General features: G+C 40.4%; 1 protein-coding gene across 3 annotated transcripts in view; it reads left to right on the top strand.

The window, feature by feature from the left end:
* The first annotated feature begins 380 nt into the window (after window positions 1-380).
* LOC117951930 (complexin-2) overlaps window positions 381-15,649 on the top strand; it is a 50,197-nt gene continuing 34,928 nt past the window's right edge. The window contains exon 1 of one of the 3 annotated variants that reach the window (XM_034883921.1): window positions 381-493. The gene's annotated coding sequence lies outside the window, so the exon portion shown is untranslated. The remainder of the gene's footprint in view (window positions 494-15,649) is intronic. The other 2 variants (XM_034883922.1, XM_034883923.1) reach the window with 2 other exon arrangements.

Genomic DNA, 15,649 nt, shown 5'->3' with positions numbered 1-15,649 from the left:
CTGAAATTTGCTCGAAGTTTTCAGGGTTTTTGCAGGCTCACCCACTGCTATAATTATTATGAATCCTATTTCTGTATATCTGTATGTCTGTGTCTCAACTGGCTGCAGCAGATGGTCCACCCTACACCCAGGTCTGTCCAAGGTTTCTGCCTGTTAAAAGGAGGTTCCTCCTCGCCACTGTTGCACCAAATGCTTTCTCTATAGGGGTCTAGACCTACTCTGTTTGTCCTGTTATGACTCCTGGTATGATTTTACACTATAAATAAAATTGAATTGGAATCAGAGAACGACTCAAACTCTCTCTCCAGCCTTGGAGGATACAGAGCTGTGTACAGAGGGGAAGGCTGTGAGGTAATGAGAGAGAGAGAGAGAGAGAGAGAGAGAGAGAGAGAGAGAGAGAGAGAATGTATTAAAGGACGGGCTTCAGACGGAGGTTTGGCTGCAGACTGGTCGGGATTCCTTTCGCCGCCTCGGTCCTTTCAGACACATCAGGTTAGTAAAACCCAAACGCACCGGGGGCCGAAATCTGACAGAAAACGTGTTGGGGGGCGGGGAGGGAGGGGCTGCTCGGTTATTGTTCCGTGCTTTTTGCTTGTTTCTTTGCGGAGATGTTTTGCATTTATTTCAGCACTGTTAAGATGGAGATGTGAGTGGAGTGAGTGAGAGGGTGCGCACAGGTTTTAGGCGTGAACTGCTGGTGTCTTTGCGTGTGTGTGTGTGTGTGTGTGTGTGTGTGTGTGTGTGTGTGTGTGTGTGTGTGTGTGTGTGTCGACATCAACGCACATCCATCCAGGCGTCAGACGGTGAGTAGGCAGCTTCACCTGGCTGATCGCTTCCATGCAACATGCGGAAACGGCTGCGGATGATGCCTTCTCTCCCCGCCTCCTGCGTGGTGTTAAATCTCTCTCTCCACCCAGGGGACGGTGGGATCTGATGTCTCTGTCACCGCCATATCTCGCCTGTAGGTGCGAATAATGAGACAGGGAGGATGAGAAGTAGGATGCGGCTGTAGTTGAGGGGCTTTTCACTGGTTATTTCTGATGAGGATGAGGCAGTTCCCGCGCAGCAGCTGCAGCATCTTCTCGGCTGCTGATGGATGCTGATGGTGATGGTGGAGGGAGGCTGAATTTTTTATAGCTGCCAGTGCATTGATTAGCTCCTTGTAATGCACTGGGAGCTGTGTTTATGAGAGAGGGGTGGTGTGTGTCTCTCTCAGTGCAGTGCTAGTGTTTCAGACTGTGGTGTACGTGAGGTACAAGCATCTTGTTGTAGCCAATCACACCTAGAGTCTGAACCATAGTGACCTATAGAAAAGCTTTAATGTACATTTAAAGGAAAATACCTTTTAAACTGAGGTGCTTTGTGCACATGCAGTATTTCCTCAGCTATTAAATCTCTCAGCTATTTCAGTGTTAACATGCCTAACATAACAGTGTTGATACATGCCATACGTCTTATTAGGAGCCATAATTTTTGCCCCGTTGATCGATCACACAGGAAGAAAAGTCATCTCTATCTCTTCACCAAAGTATTAGAAGCTCCTGACTGTGAAAAATGGGCATTTGTGTTTTTTTGCGAGTCAAATCACATCACATTAATCCAAACATCCTCTAAATCTCAATGTTGCTACAACGCACTGTACGTGTTAAAAACAAAGAGCTTGATGGATCGTCTAACAGCGTCTGAATATCGGCGGTGTGTGGAGTTGCTTATCTCTGTCACGGTCTTGCATTGTTAGACTTTCCTCTGATTACACCATAGATACATTTTCAGATAGGAGAAAAAAAAACTCTCTGGGCTGTCTGCTTTAGACCAATCACAGTCGTCTTGGGCGGCGCTGAGCTCTGGACGCAGAGACGGCGGCTCTGCAAAATAGTCTCGGGAAGGAACGTGTTTTGGTGAAACATTTGCACCCCGCACAATTAAAACAATATTAAATGAAGTTAACTGTTCACACCATACAGGAAGTGAGCTACAGTGGCTAGCATAAGTTTACACAATATAATAAGCTCAATTTCCAAAAGATGTTTTTTTTTATTCCTCTTTTTAATCAACTTTAGCATGGGGGTGTAAAGTTATGCTAGCCACAGTATTTTAAGTAGCTGTTACATGTTTTTCTCTTACCAGTGTATCTCTGTGTACTTTGTCCACAGCGATCTCCACCAATCAGTCCCAAAACGTCCCAGTCAGAGAGGAAATTTCGTTAACACTTTCTTTGTAAAACTTTACAATCACTCCCAGACAGAACCAAGCAGGGCGGCCTTGTTGCACCGTTCAAATGTTCTTTAAAACCTGCCGTTTTCAGCATGCAGCTTGGTAGCTCGAGGTTTCTGGTTGTTTCCCGGGTAGCGGAGGGATTTTGGGAACGGCAACACACGAGAGTGGAAAGTTGAGGGTGCAAAGCACAATGGCGGTCAGACTTAATTATAGAGATACTTCCATTTTATTCAGACTTATGGAAAGGTAACCTGGTTGCAGAACCCTGAATCATAGAAGTTAAATAATAAAAATATCAATAGAAAAAAATAATGATAAATTGAGACTGCTTACAGGTTAATGAGGAGTAAATCCCCCTAAAACTCAGAACAAGAGGACAACAAGGTCTAGTCTGAAGTGAGTTTCTACCCCTGCATGTACAAATGTGTGTTTACCCTCTGTGTGTCTGTCAAAATATTAATACCATACTGTAAAAATACTCAAGTAAAAGTCCTGCATTGAAATTATGTAGAGTTATATAAGTGTCATTGTGAAAGCAAACTTACAGTATTCAAAGTCAAAGTACTCTATAAAAACCCATTTTAGAAACTGGAAACAATCCCAACAGTTCTGTCAACCAACTAAGGGTTTAACCTTCTAGCATTTCAGCTGGCCGTTATGTTGTTGGGAAGTTGAATTTACAATAAACACCAGATTTTATAAACTACGTGTGTTTTGTGTGCAAAAATCTTAAGTAACTAAAGCTGTCAGACGACTGTAGGGGAATGAAAAGTACAATAATTCACTCTTAAATGGCGCAGAGTAGAAAGTGGCATGAAAATAAGTAAAGTAAAAGTACTTCAACATTTGAGCCTGAGTACAGTTCTTGAGTAAATGTGCTTCTTTACGTCTATCCCCTTTCACTGAATTAGGAATTTCTGGAAAAAGATGCTACTAACCCAAACTCCTAGATGCAAAATGACCCGTGTTTTCCTCCAAAATCCTCAGCTGTGTGTGTGGAACAGGAGGAGTGATGGGTTGCCTCTCAGGGTTTATCTCACCCAGTATAGAGGATATGATGGATGACTGACCAGGGCTAATGGCATGTATCAGTGCAGGGATACGGCTCCCGTGCACGGAGCTCTGTTTTCAGCAGCAGCAGGGTGACAGACAGATCTTTTTGTGCGGCTGTCACTCAAAGCGCTCACTGCACCGGAGCCCAAAGCCCGAGATTTCGGCGATGCTCCAGATTTATTCATCTGTTGAATGTGCGCTGCCACATTCTCCCATCAGGAGCAGAGAAATGATGCCCTGCTGATACATAGAAACTCTTCTCATTTCCCAGAGGTCAGTGCAGCGACGGCAGCAGATTGTACATTCGCTGTGGTTGCTGATATATTTCAGTTTGATTTAGTTATAAAAACAGTTCACGGGCTTTTGGTTGTGTTGTCATGACAAACGAGCGCCGCTCCAATCCGCCAATTGGCGTTCATACCAAAGCCAAAAGACTGCAGCGGTGTAGTCTATCTCTTGGTACTGAGTATATTTGATTTTTCCCTCCCAGCTTCATTCTCAGCCATCCCAGGACAATGCGTCCCAGATCGACACCCCGTGCGTGTTTTGTAACGCTACCGCATATAGCATCGGCCTCATCTGGTTCCTTTCGCGAAGTTTCTGTAATATGTCGCTATGATATGGATATCGAGATATGGGACCAGACATTGACCCGAGGACAGGAATGTGGGCGAGACGTTTTCAGGCAGTTGAGAAAAAAAGTACTGTTTGTCGTGGAGAAAGCTCCATTTGGAGTGATATGTGAATGCATTTTACATCTATTACATGCACCAAAAACTATATAACACACTAAAAGGGGATCCACAAAAGCCCATATGGTCGGAACAATTGGATCTCGGAGCAGAGGGTTTGTTTTTCGGAACAAATGGACGTCGGGCTAGTAGGCTGTAGGAGCAAAGGGAATTTTTGGGATTATTGAGAGGTCGCAACAATGGAGCAGTTGGGGGTTTGGTGCCCTGCTTTGGTCCGTATGGGGGACATGAACCAGCAACTAGTAATGGTTTGATACCAGTATCGGTATCACCTCCGATACTGCGTAAAACGCTGGTATTGGGAAGTACTGGAGTTTATGCACCGACCCGATACCACATAATCAAGAAAATCTACGTTAAAATAGTTGTTTTATATGTTCGTTTTCCCTTATAACTGAGAGTCAAACTACATGATAAATTAAAGTTCTTAACCCTTATGTTGTCCTTGGGTCAATTTGACCCGTTTTCGGTTAATTTTTAATTTTTTTTGTCACATAACATTAAACATATCAACAACTTTTGAAAAAAAAAAAAATATTGTTAAAAAAAAAAGCACCCAAAACATTGAAAAACGGACAGAAATGTTGGAAAAAGAGATAATAATGTTGAGAAAAAGTGACCATGGTTGACAGGAAGACAACACAAGGGTCAACCAGAGCCAGACCAACAACAAAGATAGAAATCTTATCCATACAGAGATAGTAGTATACAGTTGTTAAATAAACACCTGAATTAAATATATGACACACTGGTATCGGATCAGTACTTGGAATCGTCCGATTCGCAAAAATGGCATCGGACCATCTCCACCAGCAACCCTCCGGTTCCCAACCCAACTCCCGACTGACTTAGCTCCTGCCCCCCCCCCCCCCCCCCCCCCCCCCCCCCCCCCCCCCACACACATGCAGTGTCTTGTAAAAAAAATACTTCCTAAATAAATACATGGATCTGACCCAAAACCCAATATCTTGTTATTTGGCTCTCGACCTGCCTATAAAAATCAGTTTTTCCGCGATATCTCGGTAACAAACCAGACTCAGGAAAGGATTTATTGCCAAGTAATACCACTTACTTTGCCTTGGTAGGTGGTGCATACATAAGCAAACACATTAATAAACTAGCGGGGATAACAACACTCTGCTTTAAAGGCCAGTTTGGTGCTCCAGAACATAACGCCTGGGAGCAGAGGAAGCTCTCATATGTGCTTTTGTGTTTGCTGCACATTTTCACATCACTGGTTTTCAACGTTTTCAGCCTAGAGGAAACAATAAAGGGCAATTTACTGGAAGCGCTCATCATTTCTCTGATCCTGTTACGGTCATTGTTACGTCTCTCCGGTTACTGTCCTGGTCGTGAGGCTGCATTGTGTGTCATTACTGAATATTGTATGTTTATTAAGAGTTTTTATGGTTAGGTATGAACTCGGATGTGTTGGATAGGGATGGCGAGGAAAAATGCATCAGTCACACGGACTCTAAAATGCTCGTTACTCAGTGTTATGCTGGCAAGAGCTTTCTAAATAAAGTGTAGTAATGACATCTGGAACCCTAATGTGCATCTACCAATGCAATATCATCACGATATACACATATTGCAATATTCGGCAATTGATAACCTTTTTTCCGTCTTCTAATTTTTCCCAATTTCAAATGACGTCCCTATCTGTTTTTATCTAAAAAGATTTCTCTGTTTTGTTCAAATCACTTCAGTGTTATTGCTGCAAAATGGGATTATCAAGCAGACAAACTGACCAACACATATATATTAAAAGGTCTATACTTGGTGTCTGTATATACAGTATTGCTACTGAAAATATTGCAATATAATGCTGCAGTATGTAGGTATGTTCCCCCCCCCCACCCCTAATTCACAACATTTGGATCATTCAAGCTGCAACATAAACAAGAACTCAGAGCCTCGACCCTTGGCATTTCAGGTAATATTAATCAAAAGTCTTCTGCGCTCATCACTGCAGACAAAGTTCAACTTGTAGTTTTTAGGACTGTGGATTGTCGTGAGATAAACACGCCCACATATTCAAATATGATATGTAGCCTGGATCAACATAAGTACATCTCCAGGGTAAAGCCAGGCTTTAGTCAGGCTCTGACCAACCGCTGTATGTTGAACTCACACATCCGTCTGTCTACCCATCTGCCCGTTTGCCCGTCTGTCTTCCTCTCTGATCATCAGCCAGTCTACCTGTCTGTCTCCGTCCCTTCCTACCTGCCCTGGGTCACTGCCCTGCCGACGAAGCGTCTCACCAATAGGCTCTGAATTGATGACTCATCCTAAAAAACAGTCGCCGAGTCACTGACGCCTCGTCTGCTCGTTATGTGTCTGGCAACGGTGATACATTACATTGGTTGTCTCCCATTAGGTGACTCATTATCAATTTATTTGACATGTATTGCTTTTTAATGACCACTCAGATGTTTAATGGGTTTTTGTGGGCCAAAGGTCAGCATGACGGGACGTTGCTCTGCAAATTTGCAAACACAATAGCACTGCAGACTCACTTTTTTTTTTTACATTTGGGGCTTTTTTTGCTTCCATAATGTCTTCTTTCAGACTAGTGGAAAAAACACACATCTGTGTTACTTCGAGCTTTAGTGCGTAACTTTTTGGTATTAATGAACGTCCGTTACATGCCAAATGATTGCCAAATTAGTTGCTACAAAGCTAATTAAGACTCTCAGTGCAACAGAACTCTCTGGATTCCTCAGTGAGGCTGTTTTCAAGAGATTGTGGCGTCCGGTGACTTTACCGTGCAGAAACTCGAGGGAAAGTAATGACCTCTTCTGAAGAATCCATCATGTTTTTCAATCCTCCATGGCTATCACAGATCACGGAAGGCTTGTATCATGTGGATGCGCCGACAGTGTTGTCATTACTCAATAGGGGGCGACAGAAACTAAGTACTTTAGCTTTCACTTTGTCTTTTTGTACCTGTAGATTTCTCTTAACTCTGCTTAATCTCACTTTTGTTTTTTAAGGGGAAACACTACAGGCAAAAAACAATTTTTTTTAATTTTTATATTTTGGGTTATTTTGGATTTATGACTTCTTTCAGACTAGTGGAGTTTTTATTTTAATTTACTACACTTTGTCTTTGGTCTGTAGATTTCTCCTAACTTCACAAAAGGTTAACATTAGATAATATCTCACTTGCATTTTGATCAATAAAAATGTCAGAAAACTTGTATGCCAAAAAAACATTTTTTTTTGTATGGCTGTTGACACTATTTCGGATTTATGGTGTGATAAAAAAGAGATTCCCTCCTGGAAAAACCTTTGTTTTCTCCACCAATCTCCACCTTTGAGCAAAATTGATATTTTGAGCATAAAGAACACTATTTCCTGTATTCTGGTGAATATTTCTGCAACAATTTAAGATGCAAAAGTCCATTTTATGTAAAAGGAAATTATAATATGTTTTTTTTGGGAGGATGGGGGGAAGGTTACACTGACCAGTTGTAACTATTGGGGGGGTTTTAACCCCTTGCCCCCCCATCTGCCCTGTAGATTACCCCTATGGATTCAAGTCTTTTTGCTGGGGAGCTTCTAGGGAAAGGCAAAGGTTATATTTTGTGATATTTTATGGTGTCCTTATTGTCAATAAATGATTGAAAAGAGCAAAACCAACAACACATTTGTTGTTAAATATTGAGTGTCCTAAGCCTGAGATATCGTCTTCCTCTGAGCCACAGAGCTCCATTGTTGTCCAAAAAACCGGACTAAAAGCACATCAGTGAGCCACGCTGTTGCTCTGACTGACATATCCCTTCATTATGAACACACACACACACACACACACACACACACCCACACACACACCTTCCTGCTGCCACACACACACTGACTGGAACACTAACTGTGATATTTACAAAGCCCGTGGAGGGGGTTAATATTCAGACATTTGAGTCATAAATTTACAAGAAAACAACTCTGATATTCTCTGAGATGAAAGTGAAACATTTTTGAGAAAAGAACCCACATCTATCTATAATATGCAACCAAAATAAATCATTGTTTTTGGCCTTTTTAAATTCAGAAACTCATCATGATTTAGTGTTTCCTGTTCCTCGGACAAAGCTGTGTCTCTGCTCTTGTCCCCCGTCAAAAACCCAGGTTTATTGTCCAATCATCCAATCCGCAGCTAAGTAAGCACACAGCAATTTAAATTTTTTTATTTAAGCTTTATTTAACCAGGAAGTCCCTTGAGATTTTCCGAGGGAGACCGGGCCAAGACTGCACACCAGTCACAATATAAACAGAAGTACAGCAGATCACACATAGAGGAAAGGAACAGGCATTTTTGAATTACATGACCTTTAAACGTGGCCTTAAATTCATTTAATGGGACTAGATCAATTAGATGGAGCAAGTTTTGCAAGTTATTCCAAGACCACGGAGCGAAGCATGCTGCACCGCTTAGTTAAATAACTTTAATAACTTAAAATACACCTTGACGCACAACCAATTCACTTAATTACATCGTAATACTTTCAGTGTATTCAGAAGAAATTGAAGAGAACAATTCCTGTTGAAACCTTCTTTCCTTCTTTTTCATTTAGGATTTAAATGCTCTTCACTTTGACACCGTGGCTTAACATTACACAACATAACATAACATAACACAACATAACATAACATAACATGACATGACATTACATGACATGACATAGCATAACATAACATAACATAACATAACATGGCATAACATAACATAGCATAGCATAACATAACATAACATAGCGTAACATAACATGACATGACATGACATAGCATAGCATAACATAACATAACATGGCATAACATAACATAGCATAGCATAGCATAACATAACATAGCGTAACATAACATGACATGACATGACATAGCATAACATAACATAACATAACATAACATGGCATAACATGGCATATCATAACATAGCATAAAATAACATAACATAACATAGCATAACATAACATAGCATAGCATAACATAACATAACATAGCGTAACATAACATGACATGACATAGCATAGCATAGCATAGCATAACATAACATAGCGTAACATGACATGACATAGCATAGCATAGCATAACATAACATAAGAAAACATAACCCAACAACATAACATAGCATGATATGACATGACATAGCATAGCATAACATAACATAACATGGCATAACATAACATAGCATAGCATAACATAACATAGCGTAACATAACATGACATGACATGACATAGCATAACATAACATAACATAACATAACATAGCATGACATAACATAAACTTAGCATAACATAACATAACATATCATATCATAACATAACATAACATAACATAACATGGCATGACATGACATGACATGACATGACATGACATAAGTCGTTGTGTATCTGGGGCATTAGGCGAGTTTTGGCGAGCTGACACTGTAGCGGGACCCTCTGATGTCCTGTTTAACACCCGGCAGTCACTTCGTTTACCATGGAGCTCCTCGTGCTGTCGCCCGGTGACAGGAAATGGGGTCAAATCTTTGCCCCCCCCCAATGTTGGCAGCTTGACAGCGGTGTCTCATTTCACCGTGCGAGGCCTTAAAAACAGAAACGGGTCATGAATTAGAATCAGTATCAGATATCAGCTATTTATGGAGGCGGACAATGGGAGAGTCACAGAATGAGAGCGAGTTCCTGTTTTAAAGGAAAACGGCTGCTGGAGGATCTTTAAAGGGTCTGATAACAAAATAAACCCATAAACCCATAAACCCATGTGCACATTGGAATTGTTATAGGCTTAATTAATGTTCCTCCTGTTTATAGTGAATGTGCCTGATATCTAAACCAGAGAACCTAACAGTCATGCTTTTTAAACGTTTTTAATGTTTTTATATTTAACTTCTATTCATGTGTTTCATCGGTTTTTAATTCTTATGACACTTGTTTTTTTATCTGTTTTATGAATTTTTTTGAGGACAAGGAATAAGTATAAAGGTTGTGTTATACAGAGAAAGACAGACTCGAAGGGTAGCACTTTAAAGAAAAAGTTTAGAAGACTTGTGTTTTATCTGTTTAACTGATTTTGTGTAAAGCACTTTGAATTGCTCTGTTGCTGAAATGTGCTCTACAGATAAAGCTGCCTTGCCTTAAGATGCTAACGTTGTAATAACGGTCGCAGTTTGGGTAGGTTTGGCCATAAAAATGGAAAAGGACTGGGCAATATATTGATATTATATCGATATTGTGATATGAGACTGGATATCGTCTTTGAGTTTGGATATCGTAATATCGTGATAAGTGTTGTCTTTTCCTGGTTTTAAAGGCTGCATTACAGTAAAGTGATGTAAGTGATATGATAAGATGTCATTTTCTGAACTTACCAGACTGTTCTAGCTGTTATATTATTTGCCTTCTTCCCCACTAAGTCATTATATTCACGTTACTGAAGATTATCTTAAATCCAAGTGTGAAGATATTTGGTCAAAGCGTCAGTTGTCAACACTACAATATCGCCGCAATATCGATATCGAGGTATTTGGTCAAGAATATCGTGATATCTGATTTTCTAAATATGGCCCAGCCCTACTTGGTTAAGTTTAATAATCGTGGTTTAGGCTAAAATCGGACATTATTTCACTTCTTTTTTTAATAATCTGTCTGAAAACAAAACAAAACTCCCCAATACTTGTTCTTCCCTAAATTAATTGTCCCTTTAACCCTCGCGTTGTCTTCCCGCCGACCTGAAATTTTAGTTTTGGTTTTTCTGAGTCAAAATTTCAAATGAAAAGCCTTTTTTTATCAACGATTTGGTTGTCTTTTTCAACCCTTATTTGTCTTTCCCCAAATGTTTTAGTCACTTTTTCAACGTTTGTCGACTTTTTCTAAGCCTTTTGAAAATGTTGTGTTTTTTTTCCTCCAAATTTTTAAAGCTGCTTTCTAAAAATAATTTTTTTTACATTTCTCACTTTTTCACATTTGTTCTACTTTTTCTTTTTCTTTTCTTTTTTTTTACATTTGTTCACATTTTAGTCACTTTTATTGACATTTGTCTTTTATTGACATTTTTTTTGTCACACATTTTTTTTTAAATCAAAATCGCATTACCACCGCGTGTGGTGCATCCGTCGTTTGTTATTGACAGAAAAAAGTCTCCTTTAGCGTCATATTTAGGGAAGGGAATCTTCAATTTTCAGTAAATTTTAGCCACTCTGGTTCAGCTGTAACCGTCATGCGGCGCTGTAACGAGACTTTTAGGAAAAGATGGTGGGCGGGGTTACAAAATGTCTGTTGGGTGAAGGTCCTGTGTTGAAGAAAAGAAGTTTTCATACCAATTGCAAAACAATAATAATATTTGAGAGTAAGAAAAGTTCAAATATAAATTAGAAATGTTTTGCAAACATTTGTACTATAAACGTCTTAATTGCTGCTTGAATAAATCACCTATGTGGGCGTTTTTTTGGAGGGCTGCACACGTGTGTGGACCAAATCTCAACGCCAATCAATAATAGTAGATATATATATTTCACTTGCAACCTCAAATATCAGCCTCTGTTGTTAAAAAGTCAGAGATCAGAGTCAGTTAAATGCGTCGTCTGGGGAACGATGATCATTTTGTGCCAAATCTTAAAAAATAAGCTAGACGAGAGGATAAAATAAATCTGTGGTTTTAAGTACAGATGATGAATAAAGAGGTAAAACAAAATAAAGCCCTAAGCTCTCTCCTCTCTCTTTTTCCCCGGTTTGAGTTGGATTGTTTTTGTTCTCCATCTCCCGGCAACATTCATCCCTGTACTCGAGCAGTTGGCAGGCGTAGCGAGTCCTCCGCCCACACGGCATCGCCGCCCACCCTCCCAGCATGCCGCTGGCCACTTACCACAGCCCTCTGAACCCCGATGGAGGGAAGGAGAGGCTGCAGAGAGAGAGAGAGAGAGAGAGAGAGAGAGAGAGAGAGAGAGAGAGAGCGCTTACACTGAAAACGGGAAAGAAATAGCTGAAGAAGAAACAAACAGCTTTCCGTATATATCAATATTTTGGCCGATTTTCATTCCAGTGAATGCGACCACTCTCTGTCTGATTATTTGGGTCTCGGCCGTTTTCGACGCCCCCCCCCCCCCCCCCCCCCCCAAAAAAAAACACTGATTGCTAAGCTTCGACGTTGCTAAGGGTCGCTGCTCCCGCGAGCCAAAGAGTCGTGACAACACACGTTTTTTATATTCATCTTTTCTGTTGATCTTTTTGATTTTTTTAGTGTAGTTTTACTTGGAAGCCACACCTGTACATACAGAGTAAAGATAGAAGTTCCAGTGGTTTAGTACTGAGCAAAAGTCTTGGGCAGGAGTGGAAAAACAACCCGAACACGTAAAACACGGACGTTTGGCTGTCAACGTCTGATGCATGACACAAAAATGCAGGTTTTCCTAATTCTTTCCTAACAAATAGAATATTTAGGGTCCAAGGAGTCACTAGATCAAACGAACTGTCAAACTGTGTTTTTGCCCAATGAGTCAACAAGTCATGATTACATGTTTTTTTATTAATCTTTTCTGTGGCTAGAGATGCACAAATATAAGTACAGAGTAAAGATATAACGTAACACCACCTAACAACAACAACCACAAACCTTTTACAAGGATTTTGGCACACCATGTTGTGGATTGTCATGGTTAAATCCTCTTGTCTTATAGTGACATAATCAGGTCAAAATGGCAATTTGTCCCACATATTGTCATCGACTTAAATCTACGATAAATTAAAGGGGCCATTGTATGGAAAAATAAAAATAATTATGGAGCTAAATTTGGATTGAAGTCATACATTTACAGGGAAAAAGACTTCTCTGAGATTTAGGTCAGAACTTTACGAGAAAAAACATGAATGTTCTCATTTATGAGAAAAAACGTGGATATTCTCTGAGATTAAAGTGGTAAATTCACAAGAAAAAACATTTTTCTCTGGGACCCAAGTTACAAATTTCTATTCTCTGAGACAAATTTACGAGAAAAAAAGTTAATTCAGTTTTTTTTTCTCAGAATATTACCCTCCTTACGGTCATTTTTTAATCTACCACGGCCCTAACATGGTGTCATACTAATCCGTGAACAAGAAAAAGTACTATTTTAATTATTCAAATGACAGAATTTACCATTCTAATAAATAGGAGTAAGAATGAAATCATTTCAGCCCATATTTCCTCTTTTGTGTGGCTCGTTTGGAGCGACGGCGTTGTGACGTGGTCGGCGCTGCAGAACGCCGACGTGTCTGCCGTGACTCGGTGGAGTCCCTAAAACCCAGATCTGGGGTGCAGACGGTCCGACTGAAGACAACCACTCAGCTCTCCATGCATTATGAAGCGTCAGTCTCTCCGAGGAGGATAAACACAGACATGCACACGGCGTGATGATTACTAATTCAGTGCCTCATCTTGCTTCCCATCCGGTTGATGGACACGCACATCCGAAGCGCTGCGAATCATTTTCACCGCATTTTTTGACAGTTTTACAACAGCTGTAACAGTTAACTGGTAACAGTTGTTAAAAAAACAACAACAATGTTCCTCAGTGGTGGAAACTAGAAGAAGTGGGATCTGTTTTGTATCCTCAAGCGGTGCAACTTCAGCCTCCACTGCTGACTTTTTGTCTCCTCCACGTAGTTCTGTAGATCTTCTCGCTGCAGTGTTTTCACCTTTGAATTTTCTCCTCCTTCTTGCTGTGTTGTTTGCAGTTTTGCCTTTATTTAGACCCGGGGTGTCAAAACTGGTTTTTAGATTTGATAAAGTGAAGATGCCCAGGGCCGAGTGGTCCCTTCTTACATAACAATGCATCTGTAACAGTTTTTTCTTTAACCCTTGTACGGTATTTGGGTCAAATTGACCCATTTCAAATTTTTACAAGAAGAAAAATGGTACAAAATATACATTTTTTCTTCCTGAAAATCAACGGCCTTACTTTATTTTCTGTGTTAAACATGTATTCCTTATGTTTTTATGTTTTTTTTCCCAAGATAAGAATGATCACTAGTGGATTTTTAACATGAATTATAACCTTATGACAGAAAAGTGAATCCCACGTCCATTTTTAACTGCGTGCTAGTAGAAACTGATTGCATTCCCTAAACATATGTGTTATCTCAATTGTGATAAAGACAATATTTGTTAATAGATTATGAAGTAAAATTGTATTTTTTTAAAAAACCCAAACAAGTCACGGGTCAACTTGACCCGAGGGACACGAGAGGGTCCCGAAAGTAAAGACATCACAAGGGTTAAACCAATCAGAATTGCCATGGGCGCCGCACGGAGCCACGGAAGGAACTTGTTTAGGTGGACCATGTGTACGTTCAAAGGTTGCTTTAGTCGTGCAACAGAGAACTCAGATTGGACAGATGGCCTAGCTAGCTGTCTGGATTTACCCTGCAGAGATCTGAGGACCAGGTACCCATAGTCCTCGGAAATCAGCCGGAGGTTAGAGCGCCGACACAAAGTTTTGGAAGTGAAACATCGTGGATATACACTACCGGACAAAAGTTTGGGGTCACTCACAAATTTCCATTGGACTCCATTATAGACAGAATCCCAGCTGAGATCAGTTGCCTTGTTTTTTTTAACCAGGGCAGCAGTTTCCAGATTACATTATGTGCTTACATCATTGTAAAAGGGTTGTTTAATGTTTTCTTAGTTAGTTTTTTAAAATAATATCAGATTAGTAAACAAAATGTGCCTTTGGAATATTGGATGAATGGTTGCTGATAATGGGAAATGTAGATTTTGCGTTAAAGATCAGCCCCCCACCCAGATCAGCTGGTATCCTGTCTATAATGGAGTGGAATGGAAATTTGTAAGCGACCCCAAACTTTTGACCGGTAGTGTATATGTTCCACTTGGCTATGTCCATCACCTTCCTCTTCCTTTGTGTTGTAGTTCTAACCTCTGGTGGATTTCTGAGGACCATGGTTACCTGGTCCTCAGATCTCTGCAGGGTAAATCCAGACCTCTAGCTAGACTATCTGTCCAATCTGAGATTTCTACTTTTAACGTACATGTTCCACCAAAACAAGTTCCTTCCCGAGGTATTTTTTGGGAGCTTTGTGACACTACTGTACCGATGACTCAACCAGGACAGTTTCATGTGCATACCAGCCTTGAAGTGCTCCATCTGTCAGTCACCAAACCCGGCCTATAGAACAAATGAAGCACTTTCCGGATACTGGATATCCAAAATAACTCCTCTCACTTTGACATCATCATCATCATCATCATCATCATCATCATCATCATCATTTTCTCTCACCTTTGACATTTGGAAGTAGTGTTCCAGCTTCATATCATTCGAGCATGAAGCTTATATTTGTTGAATCGTAGCTTTACCAGAAGCAGCAAATGGCTCTTTAGAGAGATTGTGCATCATTTAAAGCTTTTTCATTCCTCTCTCTTTTTACCTCTATCACTTCTTTCTGCTAACCCCTTTCTCTCCTCTTGTACTTTGTCTCCTCTTTCTCTCACCCTCCTCTCACTCTCCTTGTCTCTTCCCCACCTTGATTGTCCTCTTTGTGTCTTCCAACTACAGCCTGGTCGGTCCTCTTTTTCTCTTCTTCTCTCCCCCTCTGTCACTTCCTCTTTCTCTATCGTTTCACTCTCTCTC

The sequence above is a fragment of the Etheostoma cragini genome, chromosome 10, assembly GCF_013103735.1.
Source record: "Etheostoma cragini isolate CJK2018 chromosome 10, CSU_Ecrag_1.0, whole genome shotgun sequence".
NCBI classification, from domain to species: Eukaryota; Metazoa; Chordata; class Actinopteri; order Perciformes; family Percidae; genus Etheostoma; species Etheostoma cragini.
The sequence above is the reverse complement of the archived record's forward strand: the minus strand, read 5'-3'. Positions and strand labels throughout refer to the sequence as shown.